At 51.5% G+C, this 13,990-nt stretch overlaps 1 protein-coding gene across 1 annotated transcript in view; it reads left to right on the top strand.

Annotated features, from left to right (window-relative positions):
* The window catches only part of GRM7 (glutamate metabotropic receptor 7), a 578,795-nt gene that overhangs the window by 197,303 nt on the left and 367,502 nt on the right, over nucleotides 1–13,990 (top strand).

The following is a 13,990-nucleotide window of genomic DNA, read 5'->3' as shown; positions in this document are numbered from 1 at the left end:
CTAGGTCTGTCACAAATACGTTCTCCTTAATGTACAGTCCATGGCCCCAGACCATCTCCTCTGTCCCGGCTAGGTCTGTCACAAATACGTTCTCCTTAATGTACAGTCCATGGCCCCAGACCATCATCCTCTGTCCCGGCTAGGTCTGTCACAAATACGTTCTCCTTAATGTACAGACCATGGCCCCAGACCATCTCCTCTGTCCCGGCTAGGTCTGTCACAAATACGTTCTCCTTAATGTACAGACCATGGCCCCAGACCATCTCCTCTGTCCCGGCTAGGTCTGTCACAAAGACGTTCTCCTTAATGTACAGTCCATGGCCCCAGACCATCTCCTCTGTCCCGGCTAGGTCTGTCACAAATACGTTCTCCTTAATGTACAGACCATGGCCCCAGACCATCTCCTCTGTCCCGGCTAGGTCTGTCACAAATATGTTCTCCTTAATGTACAGTCCATGGCCCCAGACCATCTCCTCTGTCCCGGCTAGGTCTGTCACAAATACGTTCTCCTTAATGTACAGTCCATGGCCCCAGACCATCATCCTCTGTCCCGGCTAGGTCTGTCACAAATACGTTCTCCTTAATGTACAGTCCATGGCCCCAGACCATCTCCTCTGTCCCGGCTAGGTCTGTCACAAATACGTTCTCCTTAATGTACAGACCATGGCCCCAGACCATCTCCTCTGTCCCGGCTAGGTCTGTCACAAATACGTTCTCCTTAATGTACAGACCATGGCCCCAGACCATCTCCTCTGTCCCGGCTAGGTCTGTCACAAATACGTTCTCCTTAATGTACAGACCATGGCCCCAGACCATCTCCTCTGTCCCGGCTAGGTCTGTCACAAATACGTTCTCCTTAATGTACAGTCCATGGCCCCAGACCATCATCCTCTGTCCCGGCTAGGTCTGTCACAAATATGTTCTCCTTAATGTACAGTCCATGGCCCCAGACCATCTCCTCTGTCCCGGCTAGGTCTGTCACAAATACGTTCTCCTTAATGTACAGTCCATGGCCCCAGACCATCTCCTCTGTCCCGGCTAGGTCTGTCACAAATACGTTCTCCTTAATGTACAGTCCATGGCCCCAGACCATCTCCTCTGTTCCGGCTAGGTCTGTCACAAATACGTTCTCCTTAATGTACAGTCCATGGCCCCAGACCATCTCCTCTGTCCTGGCTAGGTCTGTCACAAATATGTTCTCCTTAATGTACAGTCCATGGCCCCAGACCATCATCCTCTGTCCCAGCTAGGTCTGTCACAAATACGTTCTCCTTAATGTACAGTCCATGGCCCCAGACCATCTCTTCTGTCCCGGCTAGGTCTGTCACAAATACGTTCTCCTTAATGTACAGTCCATGGCCCCAGACCATCTCCTCTGTCCCGTCTAGGTCTGTCACAAATACGCTCTCCTTAATGTACAGTCCATGGCCCCAGACCATCTCCTCTGTCCCGGCTAGGTCTGTCACAAATACGTTCTCCTTAATGTACAGTGCATGGCCCCAGACCGTCTCCTCTGTCCCGGCTAGGTCTGTCACAAATACGTTCTCCTTAATGTACAGTCCATGGCCCCAGACCGTCTCCTCTGTCCCGGCTAGGTCTGTCACAAATACGTTCTCCTTAATGTACAGTCCATGGCCCCAGACCATCTCCTCTATCCCGGCTAGGTCTGCCACAAATACGTTCTCCTTAATGTACAGTCCATGGCCCCAGACCATCTCCTCTGTCCCGGCTAGGTCTGCCACAAATACGTTCTCCTTAATGTACAGTCCATGGCCCCAGACCATCTCCTCTGTCCCGGCTAGGTCTGTCACAAATACGTTCTCCTTAATGTACAGTCCATGGCCCCAGACCATCATCCTCAGCTTCTGACATCAATATGGAGTTGGCCTGTTTTATTGCTATACCATCTGCCACTCTTCTGGGAAGACTTTACACATGATTTTGGAAGGCTGTCTGTGAGACTTTTTGCCCATTTCTGAGGTTAGGTACTGATGTTGGATGAGAAGACCTGACTCACCATAAGCATTCCATCCCAAAGCTGTTCAGTGAGGTTAATGTCAGGGCTCTGAGGTTGTTGGACATTTCATTCGAAAACCATGGCCATCAATATTGAGTTGCCCCCTCTTTGACTATAACAGCCTCCACTTTTCTGAGATGATTTTGGAGGGTGTCTGTGGGAATTTGAACCCATTTGTGAGGTCAGGTAATGATGTTGGATGAGAAGACCTAGCTCTCATGTTGGGTCTCACATTTGGCACCAGAAAAGACCTGGCTCACTATTGGCATTTCACCCCAAAGTGATTCAGCAGGGTTGAGGTTCTGGGTAGGACACTCTGTGGAAATTTGTCCCAATTCAACCAAAAGTTCATTTGAGTTGAACTCATTGAGGTTAGGAACCGATAATAGATAAAAAAGACCTGGCTCATAATCTCACAATGCATTCCATCCCAAACGTAATCAGTAGGCATGAGGTCAGGAGATCAGTAGGGATGAGGTCAGGTGATCAGTAGGGAGGAGGTCAGGAGATCAGTAGGGATAAGGTCAGGTGATCAGTAGGGAGGAGGTCAGGAGATCAGTAGGGATGAGGTCAGGTGATCAGTAGGTATGAGGTCAGGTGATCAGTAGGGATGAGGCCAGGTCATCAGTAGGGATGAGGTCAGGTGATCAGTAGGGAGGAGGTCAGGTGATCAGTAGGGAGGAGGTCAGGTGATCAGTAGGGATGAGGTCAGGTGATCAGTAGGGATGAGGTCAGGAGATCAGTAGGGAGGAGGTCAGGTGATCAGTAGGGATGAGGTCAGGTGATCAGTAGGGATGAGGTCAGAGCTCTGTACAGGACACTGGAGTTCCTCCACATCAAACTGGTCACACCATGTCTTTATAGAATTGCCCCTTTTTGAGTTGAACTCATTGAGGTTAGGAACTAATAATAGATGAAAAAGACCTGGCTCATAATCTCACAATGCATTCCATCCCAAACGTGCTCAGTAGGGATGAGGTCAGGGCTCTGTACCAAACTGGTCACACCATGTCTTTATAGAATTGCCCCTTTTTGTGGCTACATTATCCTCCAGTCTTCTGGGAAGGTTTCCTACAAGATTTTGGAGGGTGTCTGTGGGAATTTGTACTATTTGTGAGGTCATGTACTGATGTTGGATGAGAAGACCTGGCTCACATGTTAGGCTCCACATTGGGCACCAAAAAAAAAAAAAGACCTGGCTCTCAATCAGCGGTCTAATCCATCCCAAAGGTGTTTAGTAGGGATGAGGTCAGGGCTCTGTGCAGGACACTGGAATTCCTGCACACCAAACTGGTTATGCCGCGTACACACAAGCGGACTTTTCAGCTTTAAAGGTCTGACGGTCTTTCCGACGGACTTTCGACGGAGTTACGATGGACTTTCAAACGAATGGACTTTAGTCGTCCATTGGACTGAACATGATGACGTACGAAGGGACTAGAAGAAAGGAAGTTCATAGCCAGTAGCCAATAGCTGCCTTTGTGTCCTTTTTTGTCCGTCGGACTATCATACAGACAAACTGATTTTTCGACCAGACTCTAATCTGTCGGAAAGATTTGAAACATGTTCCAAATCTAAAGTCCGTCTGATTTTTGACAGAAAAAGTCAGCCGAAGGTCCGATGAAGCCCACACACAGTCGGATTGTCAGATGGATTAGTTCCGTCGGACCAGTCTGGTCGAAAAATCCGCCCGTGTGTACGCGGCTTAACGCCATGTCTTTATGGAGCTGGCTCTACTCTTCTGGAAAGGCTTCCCACAAAATTTTGGAGTATGTCTGTGGGAATTTCTATCCAGTCGGCTAAAGGAGCATTTGTGTGGTCAGGTATTAAGGTTGGATGAGAAGATCTGGCTCACCATTGGCCTACCAATCCATCCCAGAGGTGTTTAGTAGGGATGAGGTCGGGCTGTGTGCAGGACACTCTGTGGAAATTTGTACCAGTCAACCAAAGGAGCATTTGAATTAAGGTCAGGTACTGATGATGGATTAGAAGATCCCACCATCAGTGAGCCAATTCATCCCAGAGGTGTTCATTTGGGATAAGGTCGGGACTCTGTGTTAGGCTATGACTTTATGGAGTTTCCCCCTCTATGAAAGGTGAGGGTCCCTCTATGTCTTCAATATATAACTTCACCTTCTCAGCCAAGGATGGGGCAAGAACAGGTCCAGGATAGTAGAAAGGAGCCTCTGTAACCACCAGAAGCCATTTAAAGCCCACCACACCCTTATAAACAACCCAAACTCTTATTATTTTGCCTTCTCGATTAATTGATTTTGATGAATATACTGTCCCTGTAGTGGAATCTTGTATGCAGAAAGTCTGGAGTTCAATGATAACTGTTATTGACTATTTATTACTTTTCACTTTAACTCCAAACTTTGATTTTATGTCAGTTTGTGTCCATGTACACGGGAACAGCCATGTATGTTAATGACATGTTCAGGGTCAGCTTCCTTCTCACTGCAACTCTCCTAGACAATGATAGAAAACAATGGAGTCTCTAATGGCATCAAACACCCACAATGCTTCTGATCCCCAGAGACCATGTGACCCTTGCCTAGGCCCGCTTGCTTCTGGCCCATGGAATCTGGTTGGGGTCATTTATGAGGATCTATACATTTGCACTGAGCAGTGGATGAACATGTGGTGTAGAAGAAAGGAAGACAATGTAAAATGCAGCTGGCGGTGGCGGCACGGCGTCTATTCTGAGCGGCGGCACCTGGTGACCTATCCATCTCCAATTTCTGCTTCTGCTCTGCGTTCCTCAGCCTCACACTGATGAAGAAATATGGCTCCCCCGACACAGCCAGGCAAAGGACACTGTTCTCCGCGGATCGCTTCAAAAGCCGTCCGAAAGGCAAAAAGGCAATTTGTAGGAGGGCGCGGGGAACATTAACCGTTAGACTGGAGTCGGAGGACACCTGTAGAGTCATAATCATCTCCTGCTGGGACTTTACAGGTTCTAAACATTCACGATGAGTTCTTTGTTCGCTCTTAACCCCCCTGACATGGAAATCACTTAAATCAATGGCGCCCGCGCTGCAGACAATACCGAGCTACCGCCGCATCCCCGTGCCTTTTTCTTTCATGTTTCCACTGAATAAAGTGACAGGCGGCTCGGAATAGATGAGGCCTCTGATTGTTTACTGTGACTACTTTTCCATCAATTTATATATATCAGATCCGGGAGATGTCAGTACTACTCGCCCCACTTTTCTCATAGGGGTGGCCAAATGATGCCCATTTTATGGGCCCAGATCCCACCTCTAAATATGCTGGGACCACCCACTATGCCCACTTTATGGGTTGGGCCTGCACAGACCCCACCTCTAAATATGCAGGGACCACCCACTATGCCCACTTTATGGGTTGGTCCTGCGCAGACCCCACCTCTAAATATGCTGGGACCACCCACTATGCCCACTTTATGGGTTGGGCCTGCACAGACCCCACCTCTAAATATGCTGGGACCACCCACTATGCCCAATTTATGGGTTGGGCCTGCGCAGACCCCACCTCTAAATATGCTGGGAACACCCACCATGCCCACTTTATGGGTTAGGCCTGAGCAGACCCCACCTCTAAATATGCTGGGACCACCCACTATGCCCACTTTATGGGTTGGTCCTGCGCAGACCCCACCTCTAAATATGCTGGGACCACCCACTATGCCCACTTTATGGGTTGGGACTGCATAGACCCCACCTCTAAATATGCAGGGACCACCCACTATGCCCACTTTATGGGTTGGTCCTGCGCAGACCCCACCTCTAAATATGCTGGGACCACCCACTATGCCCAATTTATGGGTTGGACCTGCGCAGACCCCACCTCTAAATATGCTGGGAACACCCACCATGCCCACTTTATGGGTTAGGCCTGAGCAGACCCCACCTCTAAATATGCAGGGACCACCCACTGTGCCCAATTTATTGGTTGGTCCTGCGCAGACCCCACCTCTAAATATGCTAGAACCCCCCACCCTTCCCACTTTATGGGTTGGGCCTGCCGAGACCCCACCTCGAAATATGCAGGGACCACCCACTATGCCCATCTTATAAGTTGGTTCTGCCCAAACCCCATCAAAATATGCAGGGGACACCCACTTTATGGGTTGGTGCTGCCACCTCTAAATATGCTGGGAACACCCACTATGCCCATTTTATGGGTTGGGCCTGCGCAGACCCCACCTCTAAATATGCTAGAACCCCCCACTATGCCCACTTTATGGGTTGGTCCTGCCGAGACCCCACCTCTAAATATGCAGGGACCTCCTACCATGCCCAACTTATAATTGGCCCTCACAAGATCCCACCTCTAAATATGCAGGGATCACCCACCATGCCCATCCTATGGGACCACACCTCTAAATATTTTGGGACTGTCCACTCACAGCTCTGGCATTGGTGGAGCCGTGGTGCGCTCTGTGGCCCATTGTTGACCTGTAGTTCTATGAGGAAGGGGCCACGTTCTCTGTGTGCTGGCGGTACAGAATTCAGACCCTGGCACATCTCATGAGACGCGGATTAGTGTCTCCAAACGGGCATTAAAACCCACCGAATCCTCAGACGTCATCCTTCATCAGGAGGATTCCCACCGGTGACAGATGTGCAGCCTATATATCTGGGGCACTCAGGGGGCGGAGCCATGTCTGCAGCTCCCACCAGTGCTACGCGTCCCCATCCCCTCCCCCGCCAACCAATAACTCCAATAAAATCATCCATTTCTTGTGACCAGTGAGGGGCCTCCGCTGTATAGAGGAAAAAGATCCAGAATGCTTGTAGATAAGACCTGCTGGGAGTTGTAGTTCCATGGCGGTGGATGTGTGATAAGGGGATGAGGCAAACCTCGAGGCTCCATTCACATCGTGTGCATCAGACTGCGCCTTTCCATTTCGCGCCCGTTCCTGCGCAATGCGTGTCGGGGACTTCATTCATTTCAATGCACAAAAGAAGTCCTTGACCCCCTTTTCAAAATCGCACCGCGCTGAAACGTATTGTATTGTCCATGTCAGGAATGACCGCACAAAATCGCACGTTTTCCTAAGACGCACAGAAACGCCCTTTAGTAGACGTGTGAGCAGGCGCATGCCGGTTATATTACAAATGAATGGCGCTGCCGCAGTGTCTGCTAAAGACTGCGAGTTTCTGTGCGATTTTATTCCCGACACACAGACTGTGAATGTCGCCTGACTAGCGATTCATGAAGACTGGAGCAGACCGGTTTTGTGTCTCGCATGCGTTATAAAAGTGGCGCAATGTGCGCCAATCTCACATACATCTAGAATTTGTTCCCGAATCTGGTGCGTCACTTTTAGAACTCATGAGAGTCGCTTTTACCAAACCCGTCTCTGAGCCGCTATTGGAGCGCAAATCCACAGGGCGGTCCGAGGTCACCGGAGGAGCGCTGGGGAAAAACGCCATATTGTATAATTTAATCCGATCCAACAAAACCAAATCTTCTCCTCCTGGCAGGAATACTTCTAATTTACCATCTTAATGATTAGAAGAGATTTTAGTGATCGGCTTCAAATCTACTTTAAAGCTGAAAAAAAAAAACAGCTTTTGCTGCAATAATCACCTTCAATCCAGAGTTGTCTCCCGCAGTCCTTCTTTTCCGCCACTAGATGTCCTCAGCACAGGGTGTCATGGACCCGCCCCCAGTCTGTGATTGGACAGTGAAGGAGCTCATCTCTCTGTCACTCTGATGTCTTGTCAGCACCTGAGCTGATTGGTTCTTTGTGCTGCATCTTTCTCTCCCAGTTAGAACTCTGCTGCAATAGGCTGATACCGGCCAGGGTCACATTCCACAATTGACATTATTCACATTCAAACACATTGTAAACCTCAGACATGAAATCTGAACAAAGTGTGTACTTCTCTCTGTCCAGAGCACTAAGTGTCATTTCTGTCTGCTCGAGACTCCTCCCCCTTCCCTCCCCCTCCCCATCTGCATGAGACTCCTCCCCTTCCCTCCTCCTTCCTCTATCTGCATGAGACTCCTCCCCCTTCCCTCCCCTTCCTCTGCTATCTGCATGAGACTCCTCCCCCTTCCCTCCCCTTCCTGTGCTATCTGCATGAGACTCCTCCCCCTTCCCTCCTCCCTCCCCCATCTGCATGCGACTCCTCCCCCTTCCCTCCTCCTTCCTCTATCTGCACGAGACTCCTCCCCCCTCCCTCTCCCACCTCCATCCTCCTTTCTCTATCTGCATGAGACTCCTCCCCCTTCCTCTGCTATCTGCATGAGACTCCTCCCCCTTTCCTCCCCTCTCCCCCATCTACATGAGACTCCTCCCCCTTCCCTCCTCCCTCCTCTATCTGCATGAGACGACTCCCCCTTCCCCTGCTATCTGCATGAGACTCCTCCCCCTCCCCTCCCCCTTCCTCTGCTATCTGCATGAGACTCCTCCCCTTCCCTCCCCCCACCTCCCTCTGCTATCTGCATGAGACTCCTTCCCCTCCCCCTTCCTCTACTATCTGTATGAGACTCCTCCCCCTTCCCTCCCCCTCCTCCTTTCTCTGTCTGCATGAGACTCCTCCCCCTCCCCTCCCCCTTCTTCTGCTCTCTACATGAGACTACTCCCCCCACCTCCCTCCTCTATCTGCATGAGACTCCTCCCCCTTCCCTCCCCTTCCTCTGCTATCTGTATGATACTCCTCCCCTCCCCTCCCCTTCCTCTGCTATCTGCATGAGACTCCTCCCCCTTCCCTTCCCCTTCCTCTGCTATCTGTATGAGACTCCTCCCCCTTCCCTCCTCCTTCCCTCCCTCTTCCTCTGCTATCTGCATGAGCCACTTCTGACAAGTTTTCCTGACACCAAGAGATAAAAGGTGACAGGGGAGGGAGCTCCAGCACACAGCCTGTGATTGACAGGCTGTGTGAAGGGGGGGTCCCTTCCCTCCAATCAGATCTCACTGAGCTCTGTAGAGTGTAACTTGAGCTCTCTGCCCCCTTTTTTTCTGACATCTCAGACAAGCTGTATAAATTCTGCACTTTGAATGGATGTAGAGAAGAGAAGACAGCAGATAATCAGGTACAACTTATGTAGAAGGATTGGTATCACCTCTGTGTATCACCTGAGGGTAGTCACTGCACGGGGGATATGGGGGGATTACAGACACTTTAATGAATACGGAGCTTCAATCATTTATTAGGTTTGCCTCACATTCAGGTTGGGATGAAATGCGTTGAGAATGAATCTCAGTACCGGCGTTTGTTTTCTCCCCTTTGTATCTTCTCTTTGAACTCGGCTTGTTCTGGATTTACTTTGTTAGTCATCAGCGCCGGAGAACAATAAAGATCCATCAAAGACTCAGAAAGGTGTTTATTCTCTGGCGGGATTCTGGAAGGGCCAATCAAAATCATAAAACATGGCGCAATATGTAGAAAACACGGTCAGACGCCATAAGAATTCATCACACAGAGCCTCAGGAACGCGTTATCCACGCCGTGCGTTTCGATGCTTTTCATGGAAGCCGTCGTGTGAAGTTATTCCTGAGGAATGTCCAGAAATGTGATCATTATCCCAGACGCAGTGCGATGACATCACAGGGGTGGGGCGCGGTAATACGGTCAGTGAGATCCTTTCATAATAAACAATAAATACAAAGTAACGTTCAGCGCTGAAAAAATTCATCAAACACAACTTTGGCGCTGAAAACAAATCGGCAAAAGACGCTTAAATAAACGCACAATGCAGCTGTCAGTTGCCCATTTCTTTCTCTGCCCCTAAATGCCCCTCCATGATAGTCTGTGTGTCCCTGCAACAGGGCCGCTGATAGGCCGGTACAGCCAGCCCTCCTGTACTGGGCCCCGGGCCCCATCTGTTCAAAAGGGGGGCCCGGGCACCTGGTGAGCGAGAGGGCCGGCTGTACAGACACCGATCCTCTTCTGCCTCCCCCTGCAGCACTGACTATAAGTGTTTAGAGGAGGTTTTGAGGCAGAAATCTGACCGCATCAAAATCGCGTACAGGAGAGGAACGTTTGGGCAGAAAAAAACCTTTGATGCGCCTAAAAGCATGTGAATGATCAAACGTTTATTCATTTCAATGGTCAGAATAAATGACTATCTAGACAATTAAATGAATAAACACCGTAACATTTGACACGCCTGAATGTGTTTGAAGAACGCGGCTTGAGACGCGCTTTTCTCCTATCGAGAGGAAAGAATTTAGAAGAGCCCGATGTGCGTGAGACCTGAAGAGCGACCCGAATCTTCCACAATCCGATGATAAGAAATAAATACGATGATATCCCATCCAAATATTATAATTATATCACAACAAAGTATCTCTGTGTCTTCCTTCCTATCTCTGGGGTGGTTCCTGCTGATCAGGGTGGTTCCACCTGGTCGGGGTGGTTCCTCCTGGTCGGGGTGGTTCCTCCTGATCGGGGTGGTTCCTCCTGATCGGGGTGGTTCCTCCTGATCAGGGTGGTTCCTCCTGGTTGGGGTGGTTCCTCGTGATCAGGATGGTTCCTCCTGGTCGGGGTGGTTCCTCCTGATCTGGGCAGTTCCTCCTGGTCGGGGTGGTTCCTCCTGGTCGGGGTGGTTCCTCCTGATCGGGGTGGTTCCTCCTGGTCGGGGTGGTTCCTCCTGATCGGCGTGGTTCCTCCTGGTCGGGGTGGTTCCTTCTGATCGGGGTAGTTCCTCCTGGTCTGGATGGTTCCTCCTAATCGGGGTGGTTCCTCCTGGTCGGGGTAGTTCCTGCTGATCGGGGTGGTTCCTCCTAATCAGGGTGGTTCCTTCTGGTGGGGTGGTTCCTCCTGATCGGGGTAGTTCCTCCTGGTCGGGGTGGTTCCTCCTAATCGCGGTGGTTCCTCCTGGTCGGGGTAGTTCCTCCTGATCGGTGTGGTTCCTCCTAATCGGGGTTGTTCCTTCCGGTCGGGGTAGTTCCTCCTGATCAGGGTAGTTCCTCCTGGTCGGGGTGGTTCCTCTTAATCGGGGTGGTTCCTCCTGGTCGGGGTAGTTCCTCCTGATCGGGGTGGTTCTTTCTGGTCGGGGTGGTTCCTCCTGATTGGGGTAGTTCCTCCTGACCGGGGTGGCTCCTCCTAATCGGGGTGGTTCCTTTTGGTCGAGCTGGTTCCTCCTGGTCGGGGTGGTTCCTCCTGATCAGGGTGGTTCCTCCTGGTCGGGGTGGTTCCTCCTGATCAGGTTGGTTCCTCCTGATCAGCGTGGTTCCTCCTGGTCGGGGTGGTTCCTCCTGATCGGGATGGTTCCTCCTGGTCGGGGTGGTTCCTCCTGATCTGGGTAGTTCCTCCTGGTCGGGGTGGTTCCTCCTGGTCGGGGTGGTTCCTCCTGATCAGGGTGGTTCCTCCTGATCGGGGTGGTTCCTCCTGGTCGGGGTGGTTCCTCCTGATCGGCGTGGTTCCTCCTGGTCGGGGTGGTTCCTTCTGATCGGGGTAGTTCCTCCTGATCTGGATGGTTCCTCTTAATCGGGGTGGTTCCTCCTGGTCGGGGTAGTTCCTCCTGATCGGGGTGGTTCCTCCTAATTAGGGTGGTTCCTTCTGGTGGGGTGGTTCCTTCTGATCGGGTTAGTTCCTCCTGGTCGGGGTGGTTCCTCCTAATCGCGGTGGTTCCTCCTGGTCGGGGTAGTTCCTCCTGATCGGGGTGGTTCCTCCTAATCGGGGTGGTTCCTTCCGGTCGGGGTGGTTCCTCCTGATCAGGGTAGTTCCTCCTGGTCAGGGTGGTTCCTCCTAATCGGTGTGGTTCCTCCTGGTCGGGGTAGTTCCTCCTGATCGGGGTGGTTCTTTCTGGTCGGGGTGGCTCCTCCTGATTGGGGTAGTTCCTCCTGATCGGGGTGGTTCCTCCTGGTCGGGGTGGTTCCTTTTGGTCGAGGTGGCTCCTCCTGATTGGGGTAGTTCCTCCTGATCGGGGTGGTTCCTCCTAGTCGGGGTGGTTCCTTTTGGTCGAGGTGGCTCCTCCTGATTGGGGTAGTTCCTCCTGATCGGGGTGGTTCCTCCTGGTCGGGGTGGTTCCTTTTGGTCGAGGTGGCTCCTCCTGATTGGGGTAGTTCCTCCTGATCGGGGTGGTTCCTCCTGGTCGGGGTGGTTCCTTTTGGTCGAGGTGGCTCCTCCTGATTGGGGTAGTTCCTCCTGATCGGGGTGGTTCCTCCTGGTCGGGGTGGTTCCTTTTGGTCGAGGTGGCTCCTCCTGATTGGGGTAGTTCCTCCTAGTCGGGGTGGTTCCTTTTGGTCGAGGTGGCTCCTCCTGATTGGGGTAGTTCCTCCTGATCGGGGTGGTTCCTCCTGGTCGGGGTGGTTCCTTTTGGTCGAGGTGGCTCCTCCTGATTGGGGTAGTTCCTCCTGATCGGGGTGGTTCCTCCTGGTCGGGGTGGTTCCTTTTGGTCGAGGTGGCTCCTCCTGATTGGGGTAGTTCCTCCTGATCGGGGTGGTTCCTCCTGGTCGGGGTGGTTCCTTTTGGTCGAGGTGGCTCCTCCTGATTGGGGTAGTTCCTCCTGATCGGGGTGGTTCCTCCTGGTCGGGGTGGTTCCTTTTGGTCGAGGTGGCTCCTCCTGATTGGGGTGGTTCCTCCTGGTCGGGGTGGTTCCTTTTGGTCGAGGTGGCTCCTCCTGATTGGGGTAGTTCCTCCTGATCGGGGTGGTTCCTCCTGGTCGGGGTGGTTCCTTTTGGTCGAGGTGGCTCCTCCTGATTGGGGTAGTTCCTCCTGATCGGGGTGGTTCCTCCTGGTCGGGGTGGTTCCTTTTGGTCGAGGTGGCTCCTCCTGATTGGGGTAGTTCCTCCTGATCGGGGTGGTTCCTCCTGGTCGGGGTGGTTCCTTTTGGTCGAGGTGGCTCCTCCTGATTGGGGTAGTTCCTCCTGATCGGGGTGGTTCCTCCTGGTCGGGGTGGTTCCTTTTGGTCGAGGTGGCTCCTCCTGATTGGGGTAGTTCCTCCTGATCGGGGTGGTTCCTCCTGGTCGGGGTGGTTCCTTTTGGTCGAGGTGGCTCCTCCTGATTGGGGTAGTTCCTCCTGGTCGGGGTGGTTTCGGGCCGCCTTGGTGCCTCAAGGGTTAATCTGCGGGATGGTGAGGAAAAGAGCGGAGTGGGGGCGGCCTGTGGCGGGATATTTGCATTAATTATAAGCTCGGTGTCACCGGCGGCATCATTGGGACATATTAGCCGGTGATGGTTACACTTTTCTCATTATCTGAAGCCGGATAAAATGCCTCATCTCCCCCCGGAAAAAGTAAGGACCAATCAGAATCAGGCGGAGGGGAGATTAGGATCACAAGAAAATTCTGTCCGATGGCCATGGCGGCCAGGAGCACCACGCCCGGACAGATGGTGATGATGCTCAGACAGTTTTAGCCTCCCCCCCAGAGTTGCCACCTCTTCCCTTTAAACCTGAACACATATGAATTACTCAGATTCTGAGGCTGGTTAAGGTGGTAATTAAACTCTCTTGGTGTCTTATCTGCATTACATTACCCTCAGAACCCAAATAATTCATATGTGTTCCGGGTGTAAAGGGATGAGGTGGCAACTCTGCCCCCCCTCCCCCCTCCAGCCGACTTGAATGGAAGAATCATTGGCCCTGGACGCCGAAGTGTCAGTAGGAGTGTCACAGGAAGGTGACAGATAACTCGCCATCATACACGGCGTCCTGCCGGATAAAGTCCATGGAAATACCATCAATAGAACCTCATAGAAGATTCAACATGATCAAGTTGTTTCAGAAATCTATTTTAATCTTCTTTAATTTTCAGCATTCATTAAAATAATCCCTCGGCGATCCCGCCATGAAGGTCTTTGTTGAGGCACTTCCTGCCATGATGTGACAATTGTCCACTTAGTGATGGCTGTATGGCATTTCTCAGGGCGGGTTTCAAACACAGAGAAAACAAAGTGGAATCTTCTTGATATATAAATGACATCGAATGATTCACCACCAGAGAATGTTTGGTGGAAATCACATTCTCTACTTTATAAATATTTCCTTCCATCCATGGAGGTATAACATCTAGTGACAGGCTAGGAG

The sequence above is a fragment of the Aquarana catesbeiana genome, linkage group LG07, assembly GCF_042186555.1.
Source record: "Aquarana catesbeiana isolate 2022-GZ linkage group LG07, ASM4218655v1, whole genome shotgun sequence".
Classification (NCBI taxonomy): Eukaryota; Metazoa; Chordata; class Amphibia; order Anura; family Ranidae; genus Aquarana; species Aquarana catesbeiana.
The sequence above is the reverse complement of the archived record's forward strand: the minus strand, read 5'-3'. Positions and strand labels throughout refer to the sequence as shown.